The sequence below is a fragment of the Myotis brandtii genome, unplaced genomic scaffold (assembly GCF_000412655.1).
Source record: "Myotis brandtii unplaced genomic scaffold, ASM41265v1 scaffold863, whole genome shotgun sequence".
NCBI lineage: Eukaryota > Metazoa > Chordata > Mammalia > Chiroptera > Vespertilionidae > Myotis > Myotis brandtii.
Genome location: NW_005371516.1, coordinates 515,722 through 527,307, shown reverse-complemented (window position 1 = coordinate 527,307; position 11,586 = coordinate 515,722). Strand labels below are relative to the sequence as shown.

At 39.3% G+C, this 11,586-nt stretch overlaps 1 long non-coding RNA gene across 1 annotated transcript in view; it reads right to left on the bottom strand.

The window, feature by feature from the left end:
* LOC106724524 overlaps nt 1-10,911 on the bottom strand; it is an 11,894-nt gene extending 983 nt beyond the window's left edge. Inside the window, exons 1-3 of the long non-coding RNA XR_001360342.1 lie at nt 10,736-10,911; nt 4,875-4,897; nt 1,741-1,776 (exon numbers count right to left, since the gene is read on the bottom strand). This is a non-coding gene — a long non-coding RNA (uncharacterized LOC106724524). The remainder of the gene's footprint in view (nt 1-1,740; nt 1,777-4,874; nt 4,898-10,735) is intronic.
* Nucleotides 10,912-11,586: the final 675 nt, after the last annotated feature.

Here is an 11,586-nt window from a genome sequence, read left to right as displayed (position 1 = left end):
AAAACCAACTAGCAAAATTTGTATCTTTGCAATAAAAACATAACTCATAAAACTGCCAAGATTGCCAAATTTTAAAATCAGGCTCTGACTTTTCTCCAAAAATGCTTGTTAATAAAAACAAACAAACAACAAAACAGAAAACCAAACAGGAGGGGAGGGAATCATAAAAGTAGATAATATTTGGCCCGGCTGGCATGGCTCAGTGGTTGAGCGTGAACCTATGAACCAGGAGGTCACGATTCGATTCCCTGTCAAGGCACATGCCTGGGTTGTAGGCTTGATCCCCAGTGTGGACATGCAGGAGGCAGCTGATCAATGATTCTGTCTCAACAATGATGTTTCTATCTCTCTCTTCTTTCCCTTCCTCTCTGAAATCAATAAAAATATATTTTAAAAAAATAGATAATATTTGTTGTATACTTAGTTCAAGGGTACGTGGATTATCAAAGCTCACAACAATGCAAGGAACTGGTAATATTAAACATTTGGATTTTCAAGCTAAAGAAATGAAATCCTAGAATGGTTAGATAACTTGCGCTGAATTTGAACCTGGTCATCTGACTCCAAGCACCATGAAGTTCTGTGTTAAAGAATACACACGCTGCCCTTTTCAAGTCAGTGCTAGCCTCCAGAGTGTGAGGAATGGGACTGCTTTCCCCATAACAACAAAGCGCCCTCTAAGAAAGCACACTGGCTTAGCTTGATTTACCAAAGATCACCTTAGGAGTAGACAGCTCAGGGGAGGAAAATTCTCTTTGATTTTCTAATGCCTCCTGAAGCTGAAACTTGGCAAAAGAAATGGGTCACCTCTTCCTTTTAATATTAATTCATCTGCAGTGTGAATATCTGAGAAATGTCTGAATTGGTGCCACAGCAGCGCAGAATATAATGCAGGAATTATTTCCCAGTTCCTGGTTTCAATTATCATGAAAAGCAAATAAATGAAACATATTTGTTATCATGCCTTTCCAGCCTATTCTATAATGCAAGGGATAGAGGGGATCTTCATTTTAGAGAGCCATACTAGCTACAGAAATATTTTCAGCATTCACCTAAGTATAAGCTCTGAATAACTAGCATAAGCTTTTAATCTCTAAGTAGAATGGGACTTTAAACATTATTTTCATAGTTACACATTTTTTAGAGAGAATAGAAAGCCAGCACCAATTATACATTAGCTAAAATACAAAAAGAAAAATGTATAAGAATTGAAAAAGCACAAAAATTATAAAAATGAAGCATGAAATGATTAACCAATTTATTCATCTTACCAGGTTCATCTATGTTACATTTTAAATATATTTGAATTGATGGCTTCAATTCTCAGTATATATCTTTCAGTAAATAATTGAATAGCATATGTAAATGATTTCCATGTTACTAGACTGAGAAAATTTATCTGTACCCTCCTGCTCTTCAGAGGTTATTTATCATTATCATGGGTAGTTGAGTCTGTGGTTCTTTCATAAATTCATGTTTTTATTTATATGTGCATTGAAAACTTAAAAGTCACACTGCTAGAACATGGGTCAAAAAAGCTTGTGAAAATGACAATTTTATTATTCATGACCCGTTTCTTTCTTAAGGCTCTTTCTTACTCCCTTGAGATTTCATTCCCTTCCCTAGACCAGCCTATACTAGTATGTTAACCCTCAGAGGTGATGTCTGTGATATAATAGAAGTTTCTGGAAATTCTATTGCTGAGAATTTCAACTCTCTGAAGTTTGGGATAGACAGTACCTTGTAACATCAATAATTCAAAATGTGATCTGGATTCTGAAAAGAGAAAAGCAGAATAATAAGAATAAGGAAAATGGGGGTGCTATTTTTAAAAAATCATCAACACACTAATTATTTTCCCCATGAAGAAATTCAACAACATTAACTAGGCACCTGCTTAAGAACTTGTCTTTCTAGTAGAGATGCAAATAAAAAGGTGGCCAAAAAAGCCCTGGCCGGCTCAGCTCAGTGGCTGCTAGAGCGTCAGCCCATGGACTAAAGTATCTTGGGTTCAACTCCAGTCAAGGGCACATACTTCAGTTGCAGGCTCAATCCCAAGCTCAATTCCTGGCCCTGGTTGGGGCACATGTGGGAGGCAATCAATCGATGTGTCTCTCTTACATCAATTTTTCTCTCTCTGTCTCTCTCCGTCCCTTGCACTCTCTCAAAAAAGTCAATGGAAAAAATATCCTCAGGAGAGGATTAACAACAAAAAAATGATGACTAAAACAGAAAAGTCCTAGAAGAAACCACGAAACAATCATTACACTCGTGCTATCAGTTCCATATGCACGTGGAACAGCAGAGGCACAAGCTAGCAGGGCCCAAATCTTCCAAGTGAGACAGAATGAGAAACACAGTGAAAGCCTTCAGAAAAGGAAAAATGTTTTTTAAAAGTTTTGAAGAGTAAAAGCATGTAGCAAGGTGACAGGGAGTTCGGTGTGGAGGAAGCAGCAGGTGTCACAGCTCAGAAGGGTAATGTTACACGACTCATGAGTGGCACTGTGAGTGCTTTAGGATGGTGGGCAATGCAGTTGAAGAGCTAGACAGAGACCAAATCATGAAAGGTCTTAAATTCCATGCCAAGAGTTTGATATTACTTTCTGAGCAATGATGTCAATGTTAATTTTGTGTCACTATTTCTCTGAGAATCCCAATTAATACAAAAGGAAAATCACCAAAAGGTTGTAAGCAGAGAATAACATGATCCATTCTACATTTTGAAGAGTAATTTCAGTGACACTGAGTGTAATTCAACTATTTTGTTAATTTTTTTAAAAGTGTGTGTGTGTGCACGTGTGTGTGTGTGTGTGCACGTGTGTGTGTGTTCCTTTCCAACCTGGGCTTGGTAGAAAGGCTCCCACAAACAAGGGCAGCAAAAAGAAGGGCCATTCTGCCATCAACGAGGTAGTGAGCAGAGAATACACCATCAACATTCACAAGCACATCCATGGAGTGGGTTTCAAGAAGCGTGCCCCTCGGGCACTCAAAGAGATCTGGAAATTTGCCCTGAAGGAGATGGGAACTCCGGATGTGTGCATTGACAACAGGCCCAACAAAGCTGTCTGGGCCAAAGGAATAAGGAATGTCCCATACAGTATCCAGGTGTGGTTGTCCAGAAAACATAATGGAAATGAAGATTCACCAAACAAGTTCCATACATTGGTTACCTACGTAGCTGTCACCACTTTAAAACACCTACAAACTGTTAATATGGATGGAAATTAATCACTGATTGTCAAATAAAATTATGAAACTGCAATAAAAAAAAGTGTGTGTGTGTGTGTGTGTGTGTGTGTGTGTGTGTTTGTGTGTGCGCGCGTGCTCATGTGTATTTAGTATCTATGGTGTGTAAGGCACTGAGATGGCATTAGGTTACAAACATAAAAAAATAAACAAACACCACCCTTGCACCCATAAGTAGTTAGTTAAAATACTTACAATATACACTTATTGAGTAGGAGATAAAGTAAGAGATTATTAAAAAACCCCATCAAGAAAAAATGGAAGCAGAAATGACAGGTTAACTATAAGATGGATCAGGGAGATTACCATTGGTAAGACCCTAGCTAAACAACTGAATGTGTGTTAGGAGTGATTTAAGAGAGAAAAATAAATAGAAGATGATCCCCAGGTTTCTGTCTTGGGAACCCCAGAGAAATAACATCAAGAGTGGGAGATTAAACTATTCATTTAAAAGAGTTAAATTATATTGTTAATAGATCTAGACACTTCACATAGATTAAACAATTCTATGGGGTAAGTATTATTACTCTCATGACCATTTTTGCTGAGTGTAGGGAAGATTAAAATGTCTAAACTGACACATCTTGCAAGTGGCAGAGCTGGATTCAAACTCGGAGAGGGCTGAAGCCAACCCATGGCCCTTCACAGGCAGCAAATTGACCATAATGTGCTGCCTCTCACGTGACTCAGATGGCTGAGTAAACAGAAAGATACAGGCTTAGAAGCTCCTTTAAAATATGTAATTCTTTATAGCTCCGCCCCTTCATTTCAACTTTTTTTTTTTTTTATCTTCACCCAAGGATATTTTTCCATTGGTTTTTTTCAAGAGAGTGAAAGAGAGAGGAAAAAACAGAGAGAAATATCCATGTAAGAGAAACACATTGATTGGTTGCCTCCTGCATGAGCCCTGACCAGGGCCCGGGCCAGGGAGGAACCTACAACAGACGTAGGTGCCCTTGACCGGATTGAACCCGGGACCCTTCCGACGCTCTATCCATTGAGCCAAACCAGCTTTAGGGCTCTTCATTTTAACTTTTAAATAAGAAGTTTGTAGACTGCCATAAGCAGTTTCCCTGCTTGATTCTTCAGGCATGTGAGTTTAGCATGAAAAATTATCAATTTTTTGGAAGTCATAAACCAATACATACTTGCTAGTGGACTGATTTATTGAACTAGAGAGGTTTTCCTTTAACAAACTATCTGTAAATCATTTACCCAACACTTCCTTTTCACTAGTTCAGCCACAGCAAATAGTATCCCTAGATCTATGCACTGATTATGTACATGTACTTGGTTCTGATTTACACATGGTAATCCTATTCCAGTGCAATGATCTGGGTATATTTGACACAAATGTGCTCTTGCTATACTTTTGAACATCATCTTTAGGCATCATAAAGATATGCTTTCTTATGATCCAGCGATCCCACTTCTGGGAAGAAACCCAAAACACTAATTTGAAAGAATATATGCACCCCTAAACTCATTGCAGCATTATTTACAATAGCCAAGATTTGGAAGCAGGCTAAGTGTACCCAACAGTAGATGAGTGAATAAAAAAGCTGTGGTACATCTATACAATAAAATACTACCCAGACATAAAAAATAAAAAATAAAGGAAATCTTACCTTTTACGACAGCATGAATGGACCTAGAGAGTATTATGTTAAATTAAGTAAGCCAGGCAGAGAAAGGCAAATACCATATGATTTCACTCATATCTAATGATAAAATAAACAAACAAAATAGAAATAACTCAGACAGCCCTAACCAGTTTGGCTCAGTGGATAGAGCGTCAGCCTGTGGACTGAAGGGTCCCAGGTTCGATTCCGGTCAAGGGCATATACCTTGGTTGCGGGCACATCCCCAGTAGGGAATGTGCAGAAGGCAGCTGATCGATGTTTCTAACTATCCCTCTCCCCTCCTCTGTAAAAAATCAATAAAATATATTTTAAAAAAAAAAGAAATAAACTCAGATACTGATGGCTGTCAGAGTAGAAGGGAGTCTGGAGGAAAAAAGTGAAGGATTAAGAAAAGAAAAAAAAAACACCTCACAGCACAGACAACAGTATGGGGGGGGGGGCAGGTAGAAGCATGTAAAGTGAAGCTAAATGGTGACAGAAGGGGACTTGTGGGTAGTGAACACACAATACAATCCTATATAATAAAAGCCTAATATGCAAATTGTTCAACCAGGAATTCAACCAGGAGTTCAGGAGTTCAACCGGGAGTTCGACCACTCATTATGATGTGCGCTGACCACCAGGGGGCGGGGCGGAACATGGTGAGTGTAGGCGATGCGGCTCTGGCAGTGGGTGGCAATGGAGGCGCTGCCGGCCCCAATAGGCCCCAAACAGAGTGGGACTGCGGTGGGATGGTGGAGCAGGTGAGCGGGCGGCGCCAGGCCAAGGTGGGTGTGAGCAGGGACCCAATCACCCCACAGATGGCGACCAGCAGTGGCTGCAGGGGCAGCCCCAATCGATCACCCCACAGGCGGGATGGTGGAGCAGGTGATGGAGTGGCACCAGGCCAAAGCAGGGTGTCATGTGGGGCTGCAGGGCTGCAAGGCTGGGGGTGTGAGCTGGGGCTGCAAGCCGGGGGTGCGAGCTGGGGCCTGATCCCCACAGGCCACCCTGAGGGACCCCACCATGCACGAATTTGTGCACCGGGCCTCTAGTACATATATAATGTATTATAGAATTGTATACTTAAAAAGTCACCCCCCAGAGACTTGGCAAGATGGCGGCATAGGTAAACACCGGAGACTGCTGCCGCAAACAACCACTTCAAAAATACAACTAAAAGACGGAACGGACATCACCCAGAACCACAGGAAGGCTGGCTGAGGAGAGACTCTTCAACTAGAAGGAAAGACAACAGCATACCGAGGCTCAGAGGAGGCGCAGTGTGGAAAATACTCAGGTGTGGAGGTGCGCGCGCAAAGCGGGCTGGTGGCTGAGGGCGCGATTGTCGTTTTCAATCAGGAGGGAGTCTCAGACTCTGAGCTCCAGATCCGGGCGAGTCTCTAGGGACTCAGACTCAAACGGGAGAAGCGGGATTGTCTGGCATCAGTTGGAACGTGAGGGCAGCTTTCTCTCCGAGGTTTGCAGCAGATGCTGGGGTTCCGAGAAGCAGAGCTTCAGGGAACGGGACTGAGAGCAGCCATAACCGCTCCCTCCGCCCGCCCTGTTGATCCCGCCCCACCCAAGCCCTGCGCAGAGCCATTTGCCGGATAGCCTCAGGCAAAGGCTAGATTAGCACCTCTCCAGAGGACAGAAGTTTTCCCACTGCAGCAGACACAGCTGATTCTCACAGCCAGTCGGCCTGGTGGTCAAATCCCTCTAGTATTAACTACAACAATCAAGGCTTAACTAGAACAAGACTGCGCACAAAGACCACAAGGGGGTGCACCAAGAAAGCATAAAAAATGCGGAGACAAAAAAACATGACAGAAATGGAGGATATAGAGCTAAAAATCGCAATTTTGAGGGCTTGCAAAAATGTGCTAGAAGCTGCCAATAAACTTGAGGAGAGACTCACGAAAACTAATGAGACCCTCGATGCTATGATAAAGAACCAACTAGAAATTAAGCATACACGGACTGAAATAAAGAATATTATACAGACACCCAATAGCAGACCAGAGGAGCGCAAGAATCAAGTCAAAGATTTGAAATGCGAAGAAGCAAAAAACACCCAACCGGAAAAGCAAAATGAAAAAAGAATCCGAAAATACGAAGATAGTGTAAGGAGCCTCTGGGACAGCTTCAAGCGTACAAACATCAGAATAATAGGGGTGCCAGAAGATGAGAGACAGCAAGATATTGAAAACCTATTTGAAGAAATAATGGCAGAAAACTTCCCCCACCTGGTGAAAGAAATGGACTTACAGGTCCAAGAAGCGCAGAGAACCCCAAACAAAAGGAATCCAAAGAGGACCACACCAAGACACATCATAATTAAAATGCCAAGAGCAAAAGACAAAGAGAGAATCTTAAAAGCAGCAAGAGAAAGAGTCTCAATTACCTACAAGGGAATACCCATACGACTGTCAGCTGATTTCTCAACAGAAACTTTGCAGGCCAGAAGGGAATGGCAAGAAATATTCAAAGGGATGAATACCAAGAACCTACAACCAAGATTACTTTATCCAGCAAAGCTATCATTCAGAATTGAAGGTCAGATAAAGAGCTTCACAGATAAGGAAAAGCTAAAGGAGTTCATCACCACTAAACCAGTATTATACGAAATGCTGAAAGGTATCCTTTAAGAAGAGGAAGAAGAAAAAGGTAAAGATACAAATTGTGAACAACAAACATGCATCTATCAACAAGTGAATCTAAGAATCAAGTGAATAAATAATCTGATTTACAGAATGAACTGGTGATTATAATGAATCAGGGACATAGAAAGGGAATGGACTGACTATTCTTGGGGGGGGGGAGGGAAATGGGAGATGCGGGAAGAGACTGGACAAAAATCGTGCACCTATGGATGAGGACAGTGGGTGGGGAGTGAGGGCGGAGGGTGGGGCAGGAACTGGGAGGGGGGGAGGTATGGGGGGGAAAAAAGAGGAACAAATGTAATCTGAACAATAAAGATTTAATAAAAAAAAATTTTAAAAAGTCACCCCAATAAATTCAATATTTTTTCAAATATGCTGTGCCACTATTTTTTTCAAATGCAGAAAAAGTTCTTCAATGCCAAACGATAGCCAACATTTATGTAGCACTTCTGTACCCATTGTATCCACTGCAACTGCTGGCACCACTGTAATCACTTCACAGATGCCTATCTCGTAAGGCCATTGTCAGATAGGTATTATTATCACCATCATCATCATCATTTCCATTTTAGAAATGGGGAAACTGAGACTTGTAATGTCAAAGTCACAGGGATAGAAAGCCACAGAGCCAAAGATAGAACCCAGAGTCCACCGTCAGCTCCTAGCTGCTGCACTACACTGCCTCTCACAGAAAGGGTCTTCATCCTTCAACCCTCAGCCTTCCACTTCCAGAACTAGCTGTACTCTTCCTCAGGGAACATTAAAAAGCAATGCTGAAGGAATTCCTCCAAGGCACAGAACAAGGGTTGGAAGTAGACTAGAATTCTGAGTCACTACAGTCTGTACAGTACAGATTTGAAGAAGCCCTGTGTCACATGGGTCATTTTCTTTCCCTGGAGATAAATCCAGGAACTGAAACCTTGAGTGGACTTCATGGCTCACCTTTCACTCAGGTCTTCCAGGAAAGGCAGGACTAAATGCCCTACTGCTGCCTATGGGGCAATGCAAAAGCAGACCAAACCAAGCTGTGGCTGAGAAGAGAAAGATAACAGGCTGAAAATGCACACCTCAGGAGCCAGAGTCCCTGCCAAGAATTTAACTGCCAAATCATTACTAGTGGACTCTGGACTCTTCATTGCAAGATTGAGACAGCATGAGTTGGAGGAAAGAGCCAACGTTTTTAATTTAGACAACCTTGAGATTCAGGCATGGCCTGCATTTGCTTGGTGAGTAACCCCATAGAACATTTGCAATCTGCCAGCATCTGTGTTCTCATTTGCCAAAAGAGATTGCAACTATTTTATAATGTTATTGGAGATATGAAAGAACTATATTTAAACTGTAAAAGTACTACTCAACAATGAGATATTATCATTATGGCTAAGCAACCAGAGTTTATTATCCACAGTTGCTATGCATATTATACAATTGGCTATGCCATTCTGAGTATGAACTAGTGGGTCAAAGCATTTTCTCTATGGGATAGGCCATATTTCATTAGTATTTACGTGCATCAGACTACCTTTTAAATATATATGTATAGATAGGGTGTCCCAAAAAATGTGTACACACTTTGAATAATTATTAGTTCTAATTGATTAAATTTGAAAATAAAGAAACATCAATTGAGTTATCAGAAAAAAATGTGTATACATTTTTGAGGGGACACCATATATTTTTATAAAATGTTTATTTGTTTACATTATGCTTTCTAAAGACCACATTTGGATGATTTGGTTTCTTTATGTTATGCCTCTCCTTAGTCTCTTGACTATGCTGACACTACCTAACGATATTTGTTTCTGGAAGATGTGAAAAATGTGGAGAAATGAAAAAGAGGAAACTTTCTTGGTAGGAAATTCCTTACAAATTGCTTGTTTATAACAAAAGGGTTCAAATCATTTTTTTCCCTAGATATTCATTATTGGGGAGCATGTATGTGTATTTTCTGGGAAAAAGCTATGATTTAAAAACCTCTTTCCTGACATACTTTATCAAAATTTTATACTTAATTATTAAAACTTACAAAAGCAAATAACAATGAAGAAAAAAATCTACGTACAATCTTTTTTCAAATGAGATCATTTAAAAATTTTAATAGAATTATATAGGTTTTATATTAGAAATTGAATCTACAATTCAGCAAGTAATTATTCTTGTTTTGTTTAGGAGGAAGAAAATTGTTACATTGTAAATTTCAAGTTTTATTTCTTCCAAAGAAAATACTTTTTAATGGCAAATGTGCAGCATACTGAAAAATATTTTATCTTATTGATTCAAAGAAAAATAACTTCCAGGTAAAATCTAAATATAGGTAACAATCTTGGTGAAAATTTACCACAAGCTGACTTCTTTTTAAGGATTTTTGGGACTCTAAATATGAGCTCTGAAGAGGGAATAAAAAGGTCTGAAAGAAAATAAAATAGGTTCAAGATAATAGCAGCCTTGAGAAGCAGTCAGGAAAAGGATTAAATTTAGAGATGGTGGTTGAGGTTTGCAATGAAGAAATTTCATTTATATTAATTCAAGGCCATAACTCATAACTTCAATTTAAATTCTACTTTGCCCCTACTAATTTTGGAAACCATTCAGATATAAAGCCCATGTAAGAAAAGATAATGATCATGCATATGAATATCCATATTTTTAATATCAGCACCAAAATATATATATATAACTTTTACTACTCTTTCACTCAATTATGAAATATAGGCTTTATACTGTTTTCAATATGACTTATTTTCAAGTACATTTTTTCACTTATTTTCTAAGTAAAGAAATATACATGAAAAGATTTCATACATAGAAGGACTTCTGAAATGTAGCATTAGTGAAAGAAAGAAATAAACATGATATAAAACACTTTCACAGAAATGATCATGTCTCTTGATTGAGAGATGCTTGTTTTTTCGTAAAGTTTTGAATAGATTGTCTGGTGTCACAAAATGACATGCCATTATATTTAATACTGTGACAATGTCCCAAAGACAAAGTCAGAGATGCAGCATTTTCCTGTACCACATTTAAAGCTGGAAAAAAAAAAGCACTCCATGGAGAACACATTGTGCTACTGTGAATACCAGGTGTGGCCATGTGAATACCAAGGTGAGAACAGCAATGCAGGCTTTCATGAGGATTACAGACCAACATGACATCTGCAGATGACTCGGTGGGTCCTGGAATCCACCCAGTGATTGCATTGACCTGGTAGTAAAGTGATCTTCATTAATGCTTTTAATCTTCTGCTCTGGAGATTTTATTTATGAATGTGAACTTAGCTTCAATACTCATGGGTTTCTAAATTTGGAGATTAGACATTGGAATAGTAATTGAAGAGTCATGTGTGTTTTTAAAAACCCAATTCAATAGCAAATTATTTTGGAATTCTTCCTTACATATTGGCAAGATTTTTTTGAACTAGGTTTATTTTTAATGTTTTTGCTATTGCCTTTTATGTTTATGCATTGGTTTATCAGGTTAATCAGTCTAGGGATATTGACCAACTCCTTCAAATACCATTGAAAATGCTCTGTGTTGTATTTAGGTTAAACTCTGATTCCTGGATCTAGGTAAAAACTACCATGAAGTACAAAAGGGTAAAAAATTCTTAGGATATAAGGGTTTGTTTACTAGAGAGCCACAAGTTAGCTCTTCTCAAGATTTTGTTGATCTTTGAAGGTAGCCCCTAGTACAGGATATTAAGTCAACTAATTGTGGTGTAAGTATGATTATTCTGAAAGGCAGTGGAGGGTAGCACAATTTGCCACCCCAAAATAAGCTGCTTTGGCATATTGATTATTTTAAGGTGTAGCACTTGAAAAACAGCAAATGCAGAGAGAGGCTTTATCTGAACTTCCCTTATCTTCCTAAAGACAGGTCCTTCAAAAGGAATTCAATTGTCATAAATTAGGGAATTTAATCAATCAGGGAAAATAAACTCTCATCACAGGAGCGAAGACTGGAAGTCAGTCCATACTTCACCCAGACAAACTTTGTCACAAACTACCATTCCTCCCATCTATCTTCTAAAGGTCCATTAATCTTTGCTAAAAATC